Genomic DNA, 22,381 nt, shown 5'->3' on the forward strand with positions numbered 1-22,381 from the left:
TGATTATCAAACGCAAGTCTTTTCAGCGTTCCATGTGATTTGATGGACTTGCATTTGATTTTCAGAGTTGTGTTTAATTTTTCATTTTGCTTACGAAATGAAGTAATGCAAGTCTTTTCAACAATAACGCACTTCCGTAGATGTATAGAGATGTATTAAACGCAGTTTCTAGTTTCGTACAAAAACCGCAAGTCTTCTCTGCAGCGCTCTTGCGTTTAAATACGTCGTTGCATGTGATTTGATGGACTTGCATTTGATTTTTAGAGTTGCGTTTAAACGCAATTGAGTTTCAGGTTCGTACAATTATTTTCTAGTTTCATATGATTATCAAACGCAAGTCTTTTCAGCAACGCACTTGCGTTTAAATGCAAAAGTTGCGTGTGATTTGATACACCTGCCTTTGATTTTTTTGAGTTGCATTATTAGTTGCATTGTAATAAATCTTTTTAGAAAGGGCCCTGGTTTTAATACTGCTTCGGAATAATCAACGTTAGAATATTCAGATTTACAAAAGCACCTATTTCATGTTTGGATAATGAATACCTACTGGGACATATAAGTGCACAAAATTTGTGCGTTTTGAGAAAGATGAGAGGGAGAAAAGGGGTAAAGTGAACTGTCTTGGGTACTACATGTAATGCTCCAGTGTAAATTAGTGTATGTTCTTTCTATATTTTGGCATACAAGACAATGGACGCATGGCGCGAACGCTACCGTGCCGTACACTAGCGAATTACCGAGTAGAAACGCAGCGAATCGCAGCGGGAAAACAATTCTTTTTCAGAGAACGGCGATAGGATTTTGAGCGAAAAATCATGTCGACTTAGACGAGGGAATTAAGACGTATTCAGCTCAGTTGGCAATGAAAAATCAGGTTGACTTACGCGAGTTGTCGACTTAAAAATGTCGACTAAGACGAGGAAATTTTCAAGGAATAACAAAGGCAAAAATCAGGCTTTTTTATTGTGTCGACTTCAGCGAGTTGTTGACTTATGCAAAGTCGACTTAGGCGAGGTCTACTGTATTTTCTTTCTCAGTCAACCATGAAATTCCATTCCATTCAGCAAGACTCATTGCGGAGTTCTGGATTGTGTGATATCAAGATTTTCCAAGCAGTATTGGATAAAAAATCATCATGGAGCACCTATAACCATCTAGGTCACTGCTAATGGGCCAATTCATTTAAAATTAATTTTGTCTATTTTTTAATTTTTGCAAAGGGATTAGGAAATAGGTTACTGTATTCATCTAAGTGATTTTACCCTGGTTCATTCATGACCACAAATATTAGCAGTAGGAAGCTAAAAGAGAAGTGTAGTTCTGTTATGCATTGTGAAATAATACAATGTACATACACCAACTAATGGTGGCACATCAGTGGCATGTATCCATGTCCTCTAGATATAAAGATTCTTTGACTTCCCGTTGGGAGATTTAAGGATTTCCAGTCTATATTCATTCTCCATCTACCATGAGCCATATGATATGATTTATATTACAATCAAACACTTCATAATGAAATTATGTATTCACATCATTTAGTATGTAAAATTGTGTGAGGTATCTATTTAAAAGATTTATTCTTTTCCTTTTTACAAGCCATCTTTAAAAAAGATATGAATCATGCTGTACCTAGTACCGCAGGCAACTCAATTTTACTGTATCTTCAAACAATTGTCTTAATCTATTACATGGATTAATATAACTCTCACAATGTTCTGACCATGCTACATGCATCATAGAGTCATCATTCAACTGATGAACTACCTAAACCATATCATCTCTTTTTTATCCTCTCATATACAGTGCATGTGATACTAGCAGTTATCATAACAATAATTGTGTGCATGGTATTGGCTACAGTCGTCATGTGCTGCTGGAAGAGACGGTCAAGCGTCAGGTCACATGATGGAGAGAATGGCACCATCCTGTTAAGTGGTCAGTATATAACCTACCAGTCAGAAATAAGATACCAGATCAAAGCAAGTCAGGAACAAGTCTGTGCATGCTGTAGTATAAAGAACTAGAGAAGCACTCTGAGAGCGCCGACCTCCGCCAAGCATGCAGCTCATTTCCACCGCTGATCTTTTTCTTCCATAGAGATGTCAGTGATTTCCACCCATACGTACTTTTAACATTGTGTGCTGAGAGCCACCCGATTTCCCTATATAGAAGCCTTTGTTATGTCATAAACCCTCAGCTGCACGGTGCGCCTCACCCTAGCAGAAACTAGAGCACGCGCCTTAGTGCATGCATGCAAACCTCAAATACGCGCAGCATGAACTCCAAGTTCATTGACCCTACCTGCCAAAATATCAAATATCCTTCATAAATTCCCCCCAAATTATCGGATCACTACCAAAAGTTAATCGTTTGTTACTTGTGTCATTTTCAATCTTTCCTGCAAATTTCATCCCAATCCGTTAACTACTTTTTGAGTTATTTTGCACACGGACAAACGAACAAACGAACGAAGAAACAAACAAACCATTGGTAACGAAAACATAACCTCCTCCCTTGGCGAAGGTAAAAGTTAGTCAGATTACTGTCAGCATAACAAGAACGTGTCTAGGTTTACAACAGATTGCTCTTTGGTTATTCTGATATCTATGATAATCTATCTTAAAATTGTAGAGGATTGTGCTGAACAACTTCTGTGTATGAAGGACTGCAACTATTTGTGTATTGTACGATATTATCCAAATCAAGTGAAGTGATGCTATCATCACTCAAACACCCTCCTTTTGATTTTTACAGAAAATTTCAGTAAAATCTTGCTTCTGGTTGTTGATTTAGCAACTAAAATCCTTATACTCTTATTACAGCTGCTTTTTGTGAAGGATACAAGTTTTTCTTTAAAGGTCCAGTTTACCTTTGGGAGCAGTGATTTAAAAAATGTTAAAAATGTCACATTTGATGCATATGTCTAGGTCTGTTGTATCACAAAATATCCTACCATATATAAAAATATTAACAATGAAACCTAAAATGTAAGGAGATATCAGTGTTTCTCTCAATAAACCGTAACTGTAGACGGTTAAGTCTGGAAACATTTTTATTATAACTACTGTTAACATTTTGTGTATTTAACAATACTTAACATCAATTATATGGATTCCATTTTTACAGTGGTTGTTTCTATCCCTAACTCACAATTTTAAAACTATTGAAAAGCAAATGAAGACTACAGTTGCATGTGATTGCAGGGCTTAAATACTATGATCTGGCATTGACTGTAGGGCTAATAGACTTACGTGGATACTACATGTGATTATCCTGATTTTTTGTTACAGAACAGTTAAATATAATAAAGTTAGCTCATTTGATATGAAAGCTTTGTTACAAATTTCATCTTAATCTATTTTTCTGTAAGAACTTTAATTTTTTTTTCTGTAGTAATGCAAATTGCTGCAAACAATATAAATGTGTTATACAACTATGGAAACTCAAATTTCATTGTATTAATCTTTGATAATTTGTATGAAAAATATTTGTTCATTAAGTCAGGTTTTAAAAAGAGTATAAATTTTCTGTAGAACCCCTGCGTTAACTGTTTGATACTCCATTTCCTTTATGTTTACCAGTCTTAATAACTTGGAAAGGTTAACTGCTGGGAGACATTTTGTGAAATAATGTAAAGCAAGATATTTTGGCAACATGAAATTTTTGTAAGTTATCATCGAAATGATCGCCTTTTTGTGGCAGGAAATTTTTGCGTATTGCCTCTGGCATTGAATACATATTTTCCGTGCATTTTAATTATTCAATCTTGCTCATGTGAAATTTGCAAAGTTAAAATGCATACAAACATTCCCTACTTTACAGCGTTAGCAGAAAATGCATATGTAGTGACGTCGAAAGATGTGAGGTTTGAATGAAAGAAAGAGAGTAAGAGGCGTGCTGAAAGTTGTCAAGTTATCATCATGATCATGTGATGTCTATTCTTGGTTCTCCACCATGCCTAACGCAGACTAATAGTGGTATCATCTATCTCTCCAGCAGAAAATTCTGTTACCATGGAAACCAGTGACTTTCAAAGTGTGAGCATCCATGGTCTTCAATGTCTGTGGACTTCGGATTGTAAGAAGATCATTGTGGAGAAGGTAGCTGAAGGACCGCTGAGTAGGCTCTGCCTAAACAGGAAGGACAGAGAGTGGATAAGTAAGGTTCAGAATAGATTAAATCTCAGATTATACAAATTTGCTCTTTATTGTGTAGTTAGTGCATGTCTAAGAAATTAGGGGATGGATGATGGTTAAATATTTCCTGACTTGCCTTGCATTTCAGTCACTCTGAAGGAAGCTCTATGTAGCAGGGACTTGAAGAGTCTCTTCAAATCAGTAGACTGGAGTGAATTATTGTTTCCTTGTCAGTATCACTGAAAATTTGACTGCATTATCTCATGTCTTTGTTTAGTTTCATGGAATTGAAATGCAAACTGTAGCAGAACTTCACTGAATTTGTGGTATAGCTCAAGGATCCTATTAAGTCGAGTTCTACAATTTTTCTTTTTTCCCAATAACATCATTTGACATAACATTGGTAAATTTGCACATTCTATGAACTATGGAATGTTTACTAGTCTTTGTGGGGATTACAGGGGCACAGTAATTAGGGGTCAGGCCTCCTGTCCTGTTTTACTTTTTTACAGTTGAATGACAGAATTGTAATCTGAGGCTGTTGCTCATGTGGGAATCAAAGGTGTTGCTTCAGATTGAACTCCTGATGTTTTTACTAGAGTAGCATGTACTAAACTTGGATGTATTGAAAAAAAAACAACCCAGTGTATTGATGATCAGAAAGTTGTTTCTATTGAAAGTAATATGACATGAACAGAAGCAGAAAGGAACCAAGCTTTAGACAAGGAATGATGAATGGATTAATTATTTTTGTATGTTTCAATTTTTGGCAAACATGATCACTTTGGACAGTTTCAAGTGAAGATGATCATCGCAACTCCCAGCTCTCCATCCCTGACTTTCACTGGACTGACAGGGTTGATATCTGGAGGCAAACTCAAGGCAGGAGAAGTAGAAATCAGAGAGGAAAAAAAGATCTTTGTCAAGACTCTAAAAATGAACTGTAAGTAAGAAAGTCATCAAGACCTGACCACTTTCAGAATCTTTGATTATAAGCCCATGAGTGAATCTTTATCTCCTTTTGTGTATTGTATAAATAGCAATATGATTTTTATGCCTCCGCCACGAAGTGGTGCCGGAGGCATTATGTTTTCGGGTTGTCCGTACGTCCGTACGTACGTCCGTCCGCAATCGTTTACGCGATAACTTGAGTAATATTGACTGGAATTTTACCAAACTTGGTCCAAGTATAAAGTATGATGGGGCAATTAATTGATTAGATTTTGGGTGAAATCGGCCAAAGGTCAAAGGTCAAGGTCAAATCATTAAATTGTATCTGTTTACGCGATAACTCAAGACTGGATTCAGCAAATTTCACCAAAATTTGTCTGAGGATGATGTATGATGGGACAATTACTTGATTAGGTTTTGAGTGAAATTGGACAGAGGTCAAAGGTCAAAGATCAAGGTCAAATCCTAAAATTTATCTGTTTACGTGATAACTCTAAACTGGATGAAGCAGCTTTCACCAAACTTGGTCCAAGGATGATGTATGATGGGGCAATTAGTTGAGTAGATTTTAGTGACATTGGCAAGAGGTCAAAGGTCATAAGGTCAAGGTCAAATGCTAAAAACATTGCTATTTCCCCCATATCCATGCAATGCCCGAAGGTATTATCTTGAAACTTATTGTAGACATGTACTACTGCATAAAGATTCTCCAGAGAGAGTTTCATGTCATAAGGTCAAAGGTCAGAAGTACAAAGGTTAGGTGAATATGTTACAATTTCACTTTTCTTTCAAATGGACCAATGTATCTTCACGGAACTTGGTACATACACATGTACTGACTGGCAGGGATTTTCTAGGGAATGTAGGGGTCATGGGTCACTAGTCAGGGGGTCAAAGGTCAAGGTCAACTCCTCAAAATGTTACTATTTCCCTCATATACTAGTATATGCAATGCTTACATTATTATTTTTAAACCTAAAACTTGATATATACATGTATTCCCTTATGGAGATTCTCTGAGAAATTTCCAGCCAGAAGGTCAAAGGTTAAGGGTCAGAGGTCAGGTTTAAATGCAAATATATATATATTTTATACTTTAATTACACTCTTTCTTCATACCTTGAAAATTACTCATTGCATAAACTTATAAAAGGGTAGGTCAGAAGTCAAGTAAAAGTTCTCAATTCCCCAAATACAGGTACCTGCGCTCTTAGACAATTATAGCAAACCTAGTTCAAGGAAAGTGAACATTCAAGATATTTCTGACAAACCTGTCATTTCAATATTTTGTCAGTTTTGTGAAACTGTCATAACACATTGTGAAGACATTGTACCATACACCTATTGGGAGAATCATGCATTATGGCAGAGGCATCAGTCGCCATAGCGACATTTCTAGTTCTTTGGACTGTACTCATTATATTGAAACATGCAAGGTAATTCACGCTTGCTGTTTACCTAACCCATTGAGGATGGGCTGATTTTGCTACAACACGCATTTCCTATAGACACTTGCCCAAGTATACTTGGGACACATCCTCAATGGGTTCATATCACTTGAATATGAACTTTGCATTGCTTCAATAGGTCATTGTATTGTCACAGAATCAGAATGAACTTTTTAAATCGGTCAAGGTGTTTTTGGTTTTTATGCCTCCGCAACGAAGTGGCCGGAGGCATTATGTTTTCGGGTCGTCCGTCCGTCCGTACGTCTGTACGTCCGTACGTCTGTCCGTCCCATTTTGTTTTTGTCGATATCTCAAGAACCGTGTGGTGGTTTTACATCAAACTTGGTATGAGGGTATATCCTTGGGGGATAATACTTTGTGTGGATTTTAGGGTCACAGGGTCAAAGGTCAAAGGTCACAGGTTATTTTGTGAAAAAACCATTGAAATTTCATGTTTTTCTCCATATCTTGCAAATGGTTCAAGGTATTCTCATGGAACTTAGTATATATGCTTGTACTGATGGGCAGTGATTATCTAGGGAAGTTGGGGGTCGTGGGTCAAAGGTCAGGGGGTCAAAGGTAAAGGTCAACTCCTCAAAATATCACTACTTTCCTTAAAATGCAATATGCCTGAAGGTTTTTTGTTTGTTTTTTTTTAACTTGATGTATGGCATGTATTACCCAATATATATTTTTGGGGAAGTTTCTTGCCAAAAGGTCAAAGGTCAAAAGGTAAAAGGTCAAGTGAAAGTGCTAAATTGCACTTTTTCCTCCATATCTCGAAAGTAACTCAAGGTATCATCATGAAACTTACATATTTATGCATGTTTAACCTAACAGTGATTCTCTTTGGAACTGTGAGGTCAAAGGTCAAAGGCCAGGTTTAGATAATGCTATTTTCCCATTTGATACTGAAATTATACTTTTTCTCAATACCTTGAAAATTACTCAATGCATAAACTTATAAAAGGGTCAATAGTCAAGTAAAAATCATCAGTTCCCCAAAAATCTGCACTCTGACATTTTAATCATTCATCCAATTGAACCTAGTTCTAGGAAAGTGAACATTCAGCACATTTGTGTCAAACCTGTCATTTTAATATTTTGCCAATTATGTGAAACTGTCATCACACATTGTCAAGACATTGTACTATAGACCTATTAGGAGAGCCATGCATTATGGCGGAGGCATATCAGTAGCCGTAGCGATATATCTAGTTTCAAGGAAAGAGAACTAAAGAATAATCTCATGTGGATCTTAAGATAAGTTGTCCCTCTGTTTACACTTTTTGTTCTTCCTCACCTTTGACCCCTATTATGTAGGTTTGAAAGTGACTGAGTCAGTTACCTCAGTGAGAGTGGAGTGTCCTGAGGATGAAAAGATGTTTTACTCCAGGATTGGTGAGCTACAAGGAGATGACCCACATTGGATAGGACAGCCGAGACAGATAACAACAGGAGAAAGAGAGTTCACTGGTCTGAGACCTAACCTCAAATATCGTGTTGAACTTGGCACAGCAAGAGGCGGTCACTCATCAAGGATAGAGTGGACATGGTCATCTGTCACTCAAACCAAATGTAAGCCCATAAAACATAAACACAACATGATGCCCCCTACTACCAGGGCGAAGAGTTTTTACCTTAACAAGTGTTCAGGTTTTGTAACTGTTAGTGTGTATTGTGATGGTTTTTGCAATAAACAAATATGAAAAGTCACCAATCCACTTACTCATTGCCCTAACTTTATAGCGGGTCCTGTTTACCTTTGGGAGCAGTGACATAAAAGATGTTCAGGATGTCTCTTTTGATGCTTATCTGTCGGTCAGTTGTATCACAAAACATCCTGCCATATAAAATTTTTGCAATAAGGCCTAAAATATAAGGAGATATCACTATTTTTTCTAATTAAACCATAACTGTAGACGGTTTAGTCTGGACACATTTCTATTGTTCACATTTTGTATATTTAACAGTACTTAACATCGATTCTACCAATTCAAATTTTTACAGTGGTTAATTTCTATCTCTAACTCACATTTTCCTGCTATTTTAAAGCACTGATGCGGGTTTTTGTTTCATCTGCAATGGTATATCATGCCTTTAATATCACTTATCACTGGCTGTAGAGAACATATTTTAATAGATTCTGTGATTTTGGGCCTTTGTCTCCCACCCCCCCCCCCCAAAGATTTATTTACTGTGATGTATTTAAACTATTGGCAAATACCTTAGTTAAATTTCTTTGTGTGTGTGATTGTTATAATGTGGTAGATGTTACAATGTGAATTTTATCTTGTATATACAGTCAGAATTTGTATTCTGTTGTCAACAAGATTTTCATACAAGGTTTCTTTTCTTTTTCAGCCCCGACATTTCTTCCCATTCAACCAGAAGACGAGACAGCAGCCCTTCAGCTTCAAGACACTTTGCCAAAATCTTACCGTCTCTTTGTTAAGGTCAATACTTCCAAGGAGGAGGAACTCCATGATGGTAGATACCAGTGTGAAGGACTCATCCCAGGCATGACACAGGTTGTTCAGCTCAAGATACTACAAGGAGATGACTTCAGGCTTCTCAGAGAAGAGACATTCTGTACCACAGGTGAGTGAGTTTGGCATGGAGGGAGACTTATTACGGATGGTACAAGTGAGTGTATAAGGGAGACTGGATGTTACAGGTATTGCAGTTGAGTTAGTCTGGTTTAGAGAGGGACTCAGTGTTCATGTAGTACAAGTGAGTTAGTGTGGTTTGGAGGGAGACTCAATGTTACAGGTATTACAGGTGAGGGAGTCTGGTATGGGGGGGGGGGGAAGAGACTTACTACAGATTGTACAAGTGAATGTACAAGGAAGACTGGATGTAACAGATAGTACAGTTCAGTTCTAACCGGAGGGCCAAACCCCCAAAACTCGCTTACTTAACGAGTGAGTTGCACTCTCTCTACAAACTAAGTAGACCATGCTTATTTTCAAGTTTTTATTGTAACAAACAACATTCCACTCGTCTACCTCAAAAAATTTGTTGCGAAAGCCTCCAAATCCAAGATGGCGTCCAAGATGGCCGCCATATTTACTGAATTTGTTATTTGAAAGATAGAATTTGATTGAAAAATCAGATTTCAACAAATTTGATGTCATGTGAAAGAGAATAAAATTTTCTACAAGTTGATACCATTTTTGTGGGTTATTGTGATAACTGAATTCAGATTTTAAGGAAAAGACACTCATTTTTTGATATTTTTCTGAAAAAAGGAAAATCATGAAAACGCTTGATTCAGCATAAATCAGTGAAAGACTGAAGGATTCTCTTGAAACGTTTCAAGAATTTTGTTTGACATATAAGCAATATTTGTAGAAAATTAGGGATCAGTGCCGTTTTCAGTTCAGGAGTTATAATGTCTCAAACTTGAAATCTTATTTACACGCATCTGTTCCCAAAGACGTCACAGAGGGTCAAATCCAAGATCGTGCTTACTTTTCGAGTTCCACTCTCTCTATAAACAAGACCATACATAATATTAAGCATACTAAGCAATGTTCTGTAAGTACACCTCAGTAGATTTGTTACAAAGTACAGATGCGGTCCGACAGGGCCGCCATTTTATTGAAATTAACATTTCAAACATAAAATTTGATAGAGACATTGGATTGCAACAAATTTGATGTCATATGAAGGAGAGTAAAACTTTCTAAAAGTTGATACCACTTTAGCTGTGTATTGTGATAAATTGGGGGGGGGGGGTTGTTTGCTTCTCTTTTTTTTTGGGGGGGGGGATCCATATTTGTATATTGTTTTGAAAAAAGGAAGAAATATAAAAATGCATGATTTAGTATTTATCAAAGAAGAACTGAAGAATTATTTTGAAACCTGCGATTGAGATTGAGATTTACTGAGATTGAGACATAATTCATATTTCTGGAATTACAGGCAATATCATACACTGTTGACAAGTTAACATCTAAAACTTGAAAAAAATTATATTTATGCATCATAAATTTTGCTTACAATGTGTTAACATGGTCACATGTAATACTGTAATGGTCTAGTGACTTGCAAGTACCTGCAAACTAACTTTTCATACCAAGTGGTAGGTGACGTTGGTCGCTATTACTGTAGCATTTCATCATAGTAGATTGTTCTGAGGCAGATAAAATTGAACAGAAAGTATTTTCCAAAAAAGAGATATGAGCTTAAAATTTGGCACAAACTTTGCCAATGTGTAATATTTAGCGATAAAAATAGTATCCACACAAAATTCAAGATGGCGGTAATTAATCAAGGTTGTCATTCAAGGCATTATTTACCATTAGTGCACGTAAAACAAAAACCCAGCTTTACTTATAATGTCTCAAACTAGTTCTAAACTGTGAGTTAGGGATTAATGTACAAACTTAAATCGGTATAATTAATGCTAAATATTGTTAGATATACTAAATAGATCTGATAAGAATGTTTTTTTATGTCAACAGTTATCATGGTTATGGTTTCTTGAAAAGAAATGGGGATATCTCCGTATGTTTTAGGCTTTATTATAATTTTTTTTTATACATGGTAGAATGTTTTGTAATACGACTAATCTGCACATATAAATCGAATGTGATCTCTCCCAATGGTAAACAATACCTTTAGTGTGTTGCGTCAAAGTTATCTCAACTTATAACTTATAATTTGATATGTTTTTTAATCTTCTTATATTGCTGTCTATTACATGTTTCTATACATCCGAACGATATTGTACTAGTAAATCATATTGAGGGTCTTTCTTTTTGGGGGTGGGGGGTGGAGCTCATTCCAGTGTTTGGGTAAGGCCCAATCTTTGATAAAAAAGAAATGCTTCTGTATCAAAGATATGCTTTTTTACTTGTATGTTACTCTGCTGTTGTAGAAATGTGAATGATGATGGTATATGTGTAATAATGTCTGATCCCTAGATGTCCTTGAAAGCCCTTCTGATCCGGTCCCCCCCCCCCCCCAAAAAAAAATAAATAAATAAATAAAAAAATCCAACATGGCGGCAATTTCTCAACTTTGCTCTTAAATGTGTTGTGCGAAATTACTTTTCGGTATATTGTTCGAATAAAATTGTCCAAATTGATTATTCGTGCTGTATATTCACATTTACAAATAATCATGCTGAAACTGTATTTTCCGTTATCGTATTTTTCTTACATTGTTTTTAGGCTGATTTCATCTGGGTTATAGTGTCACAATTGATCTGAACTTATGCCATTGGTTGTTCCTATATTAGATATCAGGATCACTCGAGAGTGAAAATGTTCATTTTCATTCATTTTAGAGTGACCTCGGGATCACTCGAAGAGTGACGAGTGATCCCTAAGGCAGGGCTCGACACTAACGGTGGCCCGGTGGCCCAGGGCCACAAAAAACGCACGTCGGGCCACCAAAATGTCAGAAATGAAGAATTTGGTGGCCTGATCGGGCCACCAAAAAAGGTCGGATATTTGCCTTTGGGCCACCAAAAATAAAAGTTAGTGTGGAGCTCTGAGTAAGGTCACTCTAAAATGAGTGAAAAGAACATTTTCACTCAAAAGTCACTCCAATTTCACTCTAAATTCACCGTTTTCTGTTATTCACTCCTCGCATCAAAAGTAAAAACTTCCACTCGATTTGTTTTTTCTTTTTCGGAGAGTGGAATATCACTGGTTTAAAAAATGTGTCCATAAAAACTTAAAACGGTTTAAGATAGCTCAAAAGACAAATTTGTATCGAAAACGAAATAATACATTTAATTTGGCGCAATACACTATGTCAACTTTGATGGCTGTCATCTTGATTTTTTTTTTTTGAGCGGTTGATCTAATTTCTGTCTTAAACTATCTATAACAAGATTGGTGCCAAGTTTCAAGCTACGATCAGTATCACCTGAGCTACCACTTGGTATGAAAAGTTAGTTTGCAGGCACAAACCCTTGCTTGTCAAAGAAAAAGTCTGCATTTGTCAAGACTACTATACGCACCACTAGCACTGCTACAAGCGCCAGTGTCAATGGTGCGTGTAGTAGTCTTGGCGCGCGCAGACTTTTTTTACGACCAACAAGGTCTTGATCACAACTAAAGTGGCCATTTTTACGTAGTGAGTTTTCAAGTTTGAGACATTATAACTCCTGAACCGAAAATGGTACTGACCCCTAATTATCTCCAAATATTGCTTATATGTCAAACAAAATTCTTGAAACGTTTCAAGATAATCCTTGTCTTTCACTGATTTATGCTGAATCAAGCATTTTCATGATTTTCCTTTTTTCAAAAAAATATCAAAAATGAGTGTTTTTTCCTTAAAATCTTAATCAAATTATGACAATAACCCACAAAAATGGTATCAACTTATAAAAAATTTTATTCCCTTTCATATGACATCACATTTGTTGAAATATGATGTTTCTATCAAATTCTATCATTTAAATAACAAATTCAGTAAATATGGCGGCCATCTTGGACGCCATCTTGGATTTGGAGGCTTTTGCAACAAATTTTTTGAGGTAGACCAGTGGAATTTTGTTTGTTACAATAAAAACTTGAAAATAAGCATGGTTTACTTAGTTTGTAGAGAGAGTGCAACTCGACCTCTGTTTTTAGCTTTTGGCCCCCCGGTTATTCATCTGGTTTGGAGGGAGACTCACTGTTTCAGGTTGTACAGTTGCGTGAGTCTAGTTTGAAGGGAAACTCAATATTACAGGTACATAGTACCAGTGGAGGAACATGTAGTAAAGGTGAGTGAGTCTGGTTTGGAGGGAGACTCAGTGTTCATGTACGTAGTACAAGTGAGTTAGTGTGGTTTGGAGGGAGACTCAATGTTACAGGTATTACAGGTGAGGGAGTCTGGTAAGGAGGGAGCCTCAATGTTTAGCAAAGCTGAGTGAGTCTGATTTGGAGGGATACTCAGCATCACGGATATCATGGTTGGATTGAGGCTCCATGTTGCAGGTAGTACATATGGAGAGAGACTCATGTTACAGGTAGTACAGATGGAGGGGGACTTGCTGTTGCAGGTAGTACAGATGGATAGAGACTCAGTGTTACAGGTAGTACAAATGGAGGGAGACTCTGTGTTGCAGGTAGTACAGATTGAGGGAGACTCGGTGTTACACTACCTGTAAACAAATGGAGGGAGACTCGGTGTTAAAGGTAGTTCAGATGGAGGGAGACTCAGTGTTGCAGGTAGTACAGATTGAGAGATGAATTGATGATGCATCATTTACATGGTCTGTTGGTCCCATTGAGAGTCTTACAAGAGGTAATATGTATGTTTGGTGGTATCTAAAGAATATTTTCTCCGATGAAGAAAGTTTAGTGGTATTCTGTCTTCTCTCATTCCTAGGTGATGCTCCACTTGGAGGCAACTTTGAAGATGATTTGTCCACAGACACTGAAGGTCATCAACCTTTTCAAGGGAGTAGAGGACCTCTGCGAGGTGGACAAGTCTCTGACACAAGTTTAAGTTGCTGCACTCCGTTTGTAAAGGCTGGTCAACAAGTCGCTAAGAAAGATTGCCAGTGGTCAATGAATATTGATGAGTCCACACGCGACATCATCATAAAGTGTTTGAAGAATTTATTCCAGAAGTACCATGACACAGCAATGAAAAAAATAAATAGGGATAAGATTAGAAACTGGAAAGATGTTGACAGGCTTCTTGCCGAAAAAGGTCTTCGGCAATATTGCAGCATGTTTGATGTGATGTATGTCTTTGCAATGCATTCTGGGATAGGAGAGAGTGGCTTTGCCATGAGATTGTATGAGGAGCATCGTGGTGACTGCTGCCATCTTTGTGATCATGCCTACTTTATCCTTAGCCGTCATTCCAGCTTGCCATCCACCAGCTGAAATCTTCTGGAGCATACAAGTCACTTCAGACTTGAAAAATCTCCAAAGCAGTGTTGACAGATATAATAACATGAAAATGACTTGACAGCTTCTTTCAAAGCAAATTCAAGAGTTCCTGCTGAAAAGCAGGCTGGAAATTGTATCTTATTGTATACTTGTGACCGAAACATTTGCTTTTTGTTGGGCCAGTGAGGTGATCATCACCATACCATGTATGTGATTCATGCTTTTTATCAGACATGTCAGGGCTGAGACTACCTGTACATATGTATGTACATTTCCTCCAGTGTGATGGGTTACATAGGGGAAACTTTTCTCCATTTAATAACTTATGAGCTAGTTAGTCAAGCAGGGAAAAGCAAGTCTCATATGTGTCTATGTGTCACAATAAATTGTGTGCGTGAAATTAATTTTGAATGGTTTTTCCATTTGGCTGTACCTAGGGGCCATATACTGGATTCCATAGTTAATACCGTGTGCACACTATTCCTACCTAAACACAAGAAGACATGACCATCATCTGTTTTATAGAATGGTAGACAAATTTTAGTCAGAAATCCATAATTTTACAATATTTCAGATGATTATTAACATTTGGTAAATTTACTAGATGCTCTTTCTTTTCAATTGCTATAGATGCACACTGTGAAACAGTAATACATTGTAACTGGATGTATGACTAACCATCTTTTAGTAAAGGTGCAATGCTTCTTGTTATTACTAGTTCTTGTTATTACCGGTACTGCACAATAGCAAGCTGGAAGTGTTCGTGCCCGTAGCAAAGATGGCTAGCTATGCATTTGTTTTACTAAATGCACAGTGCAGTGATTTGGCTCAGTTGGTATCACGTCTGCCTGCAGACTCACTGTCATTCATTCATAGCAAGTATGTAAGTTGCATAGCTCGGTGAAGTGGTAAGCCCTGTATAAACACATACAGCCGGATCCTATAAAAGACCAGCGAGTTCAATATGGGCTATCCAGCCATAAAGGACCCAGACTTGATTCACAAGTCTCACTGAGCAATGTTGTGTGTAATCATCCCATTCCCTATTATAAGAAGCAAAACACTCTGTCCCTCGAATAGGACATCAAATATAGGTCCCGTGGTGAGAGAGTCACAACTCATGCATGTAAAAGAACCTACCTCATTCATTCATCGCAAAGAGCAGGGTGGTTCCCTACCCATCCACACAAGGAAAATTGGTGAATAATGCTGACCCCTCGTGATTTGCTCCAGCTAGGTGACTAGCAATGGTCAGCAAATGGTATCAACCAGGTACATGTGGCCATTCAAGAAAAAGAAGAAGTACTAGCTGCACGGCTGGCCATTTCTCTCTAAGTATGCAAATTCTTTTAATGCAAGTATGCCACAGCATGTTTACACTGCATATGGCTAGTGATCACAGTGATTATTTGATATCGAATGTGCTGCCAGTAAAATCTGATTCACGGCTCTAGATCAATAAGGTCACAGACTTTTCTTAACTCTTTGAGGGCACATGTCTATAGGAAATGCGTGTTGTAGTCTATTAAATCAGCCTGTCCTCAATGGGTTAAGCTGTTCTATAGTTAGCTGCTGACAGTCATCTGCTGCATTTTGGCCCTGGCTACATACCGAATGCCAGCAAGATTTGTGGTGCATAGCATATATGTAATAGAATACTTTAATATTTGTACTGTCTTTCTTGAATGTGAAAAGTACTAAGTACAAATTGTTGCAATTGTGGCTTATACAAATAATGTGGAATGAATATGTGGGTGAGAAGTTTTGTTGCAAATATATATTATGAGGATCTTTGTACTGTAGAATCTGATATTTTAAATGTCAGATATTTTGCAGTGTTGATACTTTCACGGACTTGTAACGGAGACGATACCATTATCAGATTATTTCAGGTACTATTGAAATGTTTTATGATGTACAAAAATACTGCCATTTGTGAAATTCTGAAATACACATGTGCCATTTTTTGATCATATTGATTGAGCACAAAAAATAGGCATTTTCACTTGGCATCTGATGACATTTATATGCCATGAGATGCCACGGTAACATAACTACATGATGGAACATTTTTGAGTGAATATGTTGAAGACCTCTTGAATATTTTCAAAGTACTTTAATATCTCCAATCACACATGAGCCATTTTATTCATTCACTGTAATTCAAACATTTTGGAGTATTTTTTAAGTATCTTTATAATTGTGCCTCCAAAGTATAATAAGATCATTCTTTTTAAGGTGCCCATCATTAGTAGAAAAATATAAAATTGAGTGCGTAGTTTAAAAAAAAATCTGGTCCATGGAGATGGAGGTTTTTTTTAATCAAAGTCATGTGATCATTAGATGTCCTGTAATGAGCATGATAATTCAATTCCATTAACAGACTCTTTGACAATCTTGAATATGATCAATTATCATAATTCTGAAATCATTACCATGATTCTGACCTTGAAATTTGAAATGTCTTTCAAACCATATATACCTTGTAACACATTCCGAGTACAAGAGTTATAATATTGTTGTTATGTGATTTGATGTATTCAAGTTTCTGTCAATCATTGCAATCTTTCAAATAATGTAATTATCACACAACTTGTCGACTTTATAAAAACAAAAAGTGACAACTTTGGCATATTATATAAGCTGATTATAGTTGTTGAGATTTAAAAACTGCCAAGTGAATGTCAATCATAGAGGAACAAAAACAACATCATGATAGTTTCTGCATAGTGTTGTTCGTAGCTCTACTCATTGGTATTTGTATGATGATGATATTTTTATCAAAATAGAATAATTCATTATACACTGTAAATTGTTTCAGGGAACCAAACAGATTAAAAAAAATATTTTTTAATCTTTCAAATCTTCAAGTCTTTCAATCTCTGATCAGTTCATTTTCTTTACCTTTCAGTACAATGTGCATCATAAAATTGGCTTTTATTATGAAGAGAAATATGTTTATGTCCATATAACATATTTTGTATGAAGTGTATGAATATAGTGCCTTGAACTATTCTGAAATTTTATCCTGCAGTTAAAACTGAAAATAATTACATGTCTTCTAAAATGTGTGATTTCCATAACGCATGTACACCATTTTTATCAATGATTTGATTTACTGTTAATGTGTAGTTTTTGTATGTAAATTATATGTCTGTGTGTGTGTTTTTGTTTTTTTTTTTCATGACATTTTCATGACATGTTTTGTTTTGTTATTTTTTCTTACCTTGGTTGGGAAATAATTTGTAGTGGTGTGAATGTCACTTGCAAAACACAGCTTTGTACATACCAAAATGTAGAATATTTCTCAATGGCTGTCTTATGTGTGGAAGAAGACTGATACAAATTATATCTTTTGTACTTGAGGGGACTATAAGATGCTGACCTTCAAGGAGAAATCCACCCCAACAGTTCATAAACTTGAAAAGAAAGAGAAAAATATTCCCTACGGAATGATGAAAATATGACAAAAATCGGATATGAAATAAGAAAGTTGTGGCATTTTGAAATTTTACAATTTTTCGGAAAACATCTCAAGACCGGTCCTTTTGAATATTAAAATGGCTGATGATGACATACCCTCACATCCGATTTTCGTCTTTTTTATCATTCTGGAAGGATTAATTTTCTCTTTCTTTTGCATTTATTCATTTTTGGGGTAGATTTCCTCTTTTAAAAGTTTGATGGATGTGAATGATTTCTTCTATTTTCTTCTGTGTAACTTTCATTGCACTCTGTCTGCTGCCCAACACAGATGTCTGATAAATAATAGCAAATGAACACGGATTACCCATATCCTCATATTATTACTCTCTATTATGTCACATTGGCCTTCCTCTGGTCTGAGGAACATTTCCACACCCATGTGGGCTTGCTTAGATCTACAATGAGGTGCACTTTGGTTGGACTTCAGAATGGTGATGAAAAAGCTAAGCAATAAAGCTAAGTTTTTCAGTGTAAAGGGTCAAGCTACAGCAATCTGGAAGGAATATGACATCGTGTGGCTTCACTTGAATCAGTGCAATTTGGGTTGCGGTTGTTTTTTGTGATCTAGTGTGCTTTGGGTTGTGTTTTTTCTTCGTGTCCCAGTGCAATTTGGATCACAATTTATATCCTGTACATGTGAGATCCAGAACACAGTAAAGTGTGATTTGAATTGTGATTTGAATCACACTTTTTAGTGTGAGAATGGGCCTGATAACAGAAAAACCAAATAAGCATGAGAGAAACTGCATAATGCTGCCAATTAGTAATTGTAAATATACAGAAGATTTTGTTGTGTAGGCTACACATAGCACAATAAAGCAAATGTGTAACTGATGCAGGGTGCTGATACACAAGTTCTAAAAATGAAGGTAATGTTACATTTATGTACATTTACTACAAGCTCATGTAGTAGAAGCCTCAAAATTATCACTCTAAAAGTAATTGAAAACTAGAATATTGTGATTTTATATACAAAAAAGCCTCTTTTAAAAGCTGTGTAATAACTTGTGTATTCAAGGAACTTTATCTTTCTGATAGTAGAGTAGAATGAAAAGTGTGTGTCTTTTCATACCGTCAGCACGTGGGGGTTATTGTCTTTCAAAAATCAAGCAAACAATGGCAAAGAAGCATAATTTTTCTACATTTGCATGTATTCATATTAGCCTCAGGTACACAATAAAAGTGGCATTTTATGGGAATTAGTTGGCTTATATAATATAAATATATATATATTTGTGGCATTTGTATTTTCAAATTCATAACTGGCTTACCTTTTCTTTCTCTCCAGTGGGAATTCCATATTAGAAATGCTTTGAATCGCCAGTGGACATGCTTTTTAAAAAAATCTATCGCATTAGTATAAACTTGTATGTTGCAGTGGCGGATCCAGAGGGGAGCCTACTGGGCATGCCCCCCCCCCTTTTTTTTTTGCCAAAACAAAAGAAATGAGAAGTAAAAAATGGGGAGGGGAGCCCTTTAATTTTGCAAAGATGCCTCCTCTTTACGGAATTCCTGGATCCTCTTCTGTGTTGCATGCACATGCAGTGATGAATATTAATGATTAGATTAGATTAGATTAGATTCGAGTGAGACTGTAACGTGCCACTCATGATGTTCAAAGAGAGACATCATTCCACACTGAGTTACCTCAGTTTGTGCCGCTTAACCCGTAGAAGACTGGTCCCGAGTAATAATAATAAACCATATTTATATGGTTTATTATTATTACACTTGAGCATGTGTCTCTGGCAAATGGATGTTACAGCAAAATGAGCTCATCATCAATGGCTTAATGCAATTCAAACAAACTATGCTAAATTCTATTTTTCATTTTGGTATTGAGATCCCATGGACAAGATAGAATTATTGGAAATATTGACCGAGTGCCAAAGAGGGCACGCTAAAGCCTAGAGGGATGCTATAAGGCTTGCTGCAATGGAACCTGCTGCAAAGGAACTTGCCGCAGAGTATATTTAGGTGTAAATCCTTGATATGCCATAAAGCAATATTCGGTGAATGCAATTACTTCCCTTAATAAATTTTAGATTGTACTTTCTCTTGTATGTTTTAATGTTTATGCCACAAATGTTGACTAAAAACATACAAATATAAATACAGAATTTATTACGATGAAATACTGCGCAGTTCTGCGTGATTTTGCATGTTATAAATATGTATAATTGTTTGTTAGTATTTGTGTGTGCTCTTTATATGTACAGAGTGTATGTGAATAGCTTGTGTGTACATGTGTGTACTACATGTGCATGCTTGTGTGAATCCTGAGTTAAAGTAACATCCTGCAGAATGACGTCAAAACAGGAAGAGTAGAAATGTCAGTAAGAGTGAGAGATCCTCTGATTGTACTCTCTATAAACCACTGTATGGAAAGGGCTCTTGCTCAATGAATACTTTCATTTGAAATAATTATGTAAAAAGGACTTAAGTCATTTAGGTTACTATGCAACCGTCCATTTTGATATGATGAACATGACCAGGGGGGCGTTTCATCAACGAGTTCGTCGGAGGTTTTCACCGACGAATTTGCTATCAGCCAATCAGACGCAAGGATTTACACTGACAACTGTCAAAAGCTAATGAAATCCTTGGTCTGATTGGCTGATAGCAAATTTGTCGGTGAAATCTCCGACGAACTCGTTGATGAAACGCCCCCCTGGAAGGACATAGTCGGAGATCACAACACCAATCCCTTCTCCGCATACCTAAAGTTAATACAAAGTTTTATGGTGACAGGTCTTTCTCAGTTGTTGCCCCAAGATTGTGGAATTCACTACCACAACATATCCGTCAGTCAGCTTCACTGGGCTCATTCAAATCTTCTTTAAAGACTTATCTATTTGTGAATTGATATTTCCTTTTTTCTTTGTACATGTATGTTTGTGTTGAAAGTAAATTGTTGATTACAGTATGTTTTGTGATGAGATTCTAAAGCACATAGGGAACATTCATTTGTTATATGTGCTATAAAAATGTCATTATTATTACACTTTGTATTATTAAAGGACATACTACAGACTGTAGGTGAATGTATATTTCTTTCATGTTTCTGTGTCCTATTGACTTTCAACATTATCATCATAGTCACCAATACTCATCACATCATCACCATTATGACTGCTGACAATCACATCCACAATAACCACCACCAATCATGAAATGATAACTATTCACAAGCACATCCCAGCATAATGACAATCGCCGCTACCACCACTACTCCCCATTGTTATCAGTTAATTTCAACCACCCAAACTGCCCATCACCATCAGTAAATTGCCATCATCATCACCACATCCTATCAAATCATCACTATCACCACAAGGCTACAGTGACATCACTACCATCATATAATCACCATTCATCACATCGTGTCCATAATCACCTGTATGCATCACATCACAATTATTGCAACCACTACAATCACATCATCACTATTAGCAGAATTACCTATCACATCATCACTGTTATCAGAACTACCCATGCAATCACCACTATTACCACCACTATCTATCACATCACCACTACTATGACATCACTATATATATTACTACAATTACCATTACATCACCACTATTACCACCACTAACCATCACCTCATCACTGTTACCACACTACCAATCACATCATCTGCTGAGACTCGAGCATTTAGGGGCCATCTCACGCAGAGATGCCAAGTTCAAAAAACTTTTATGAGTGAGATTTTTATGACTCGGCGTCTCGGCGCTCGTGCGCATGCGCACGCGAACGAGGAGGGTGTCCCCCTCCCATGGTAGGGAGCTTTTTTTAATTATTAGCTCTTAATGATGCGATCTGGTGCATACTTAAGTGACTATTTTTTACTATATTTTGAAAGGCAAAAGGGAAATATACCTATAATTGCAACTATCACTCTAATACTTTGAGCTCTGCTCCTTAATTTTGGCCCAAATTGCAGACTTCACCAGATGCGTGAGAAATATGGGTGCCATGCGTGAGATCGTGAGACAGACCCTAAATGCTTGGGTCTCACGCAGAATGCGTGAGACTTGGTAGCTCTGTCTCACGATCTCACGCATGGCACCCATTTTTCTCACGCATCGGGCGAAGTCTGCAACTTGGGCCTATAATAAGGAGCATAGCTCAAAAGATTAAAGTGATAGTTGCAATTGAAGGTATATTTCCCTTTTGTCTTTCAAAATAAGTAAAAAAAAAATACAGTCACTTAAGTATGCACCTGATCTCACCATTAAGAGCTAAAAATTGAAAAAGCTTCCTACCATGGGAGGCCACAGGGGGAAAACCCTTCCCACACCCTCGCTCGAGCGTTATACATTCGCGCGCCGAGATGTCGAGTCGTGAAAATCTCACTCATAAAATCTTTTTGAACTTGGCATCCCTGCACATCGTTACTATTACTTGTACCATCACTACCCATCAAATCACCACTGTTGCCAACACTACCTTCACATTGTCACCATGACAGCCACTATCATTTTGAGTTCCTGACGAGGTT

At 36.8% G+C, this 22,381-nt stretch overlaps 1 pseudogene; it reads left to right on the top strand.

Moving 5' to 3' along the window:
- Positions 1-1,847: 1,847 nt before the first annotated feature.
- LOC140235496 (uncharacterized) lies at positions 1,848-14,382 on the top strand (annotated as a pseudogene).
- Positions 14,383-22,381: the final 7,999 nt, after the last annotated feature.

Source organism: Diadema setosum, chromosome 11, assembly GCF_964275005.1.
Source record: "Diadema setosum chromosome 11, eeDiaSeto1, whole genome shotgun sequence".
Taxonomy (NCBI): domain Eukaryota; kingdom Metazoa; phylum Echinodermata; class Echinoidea; order Diadematoida; family Diadematidae; genus Diadema; species Diadema setosum.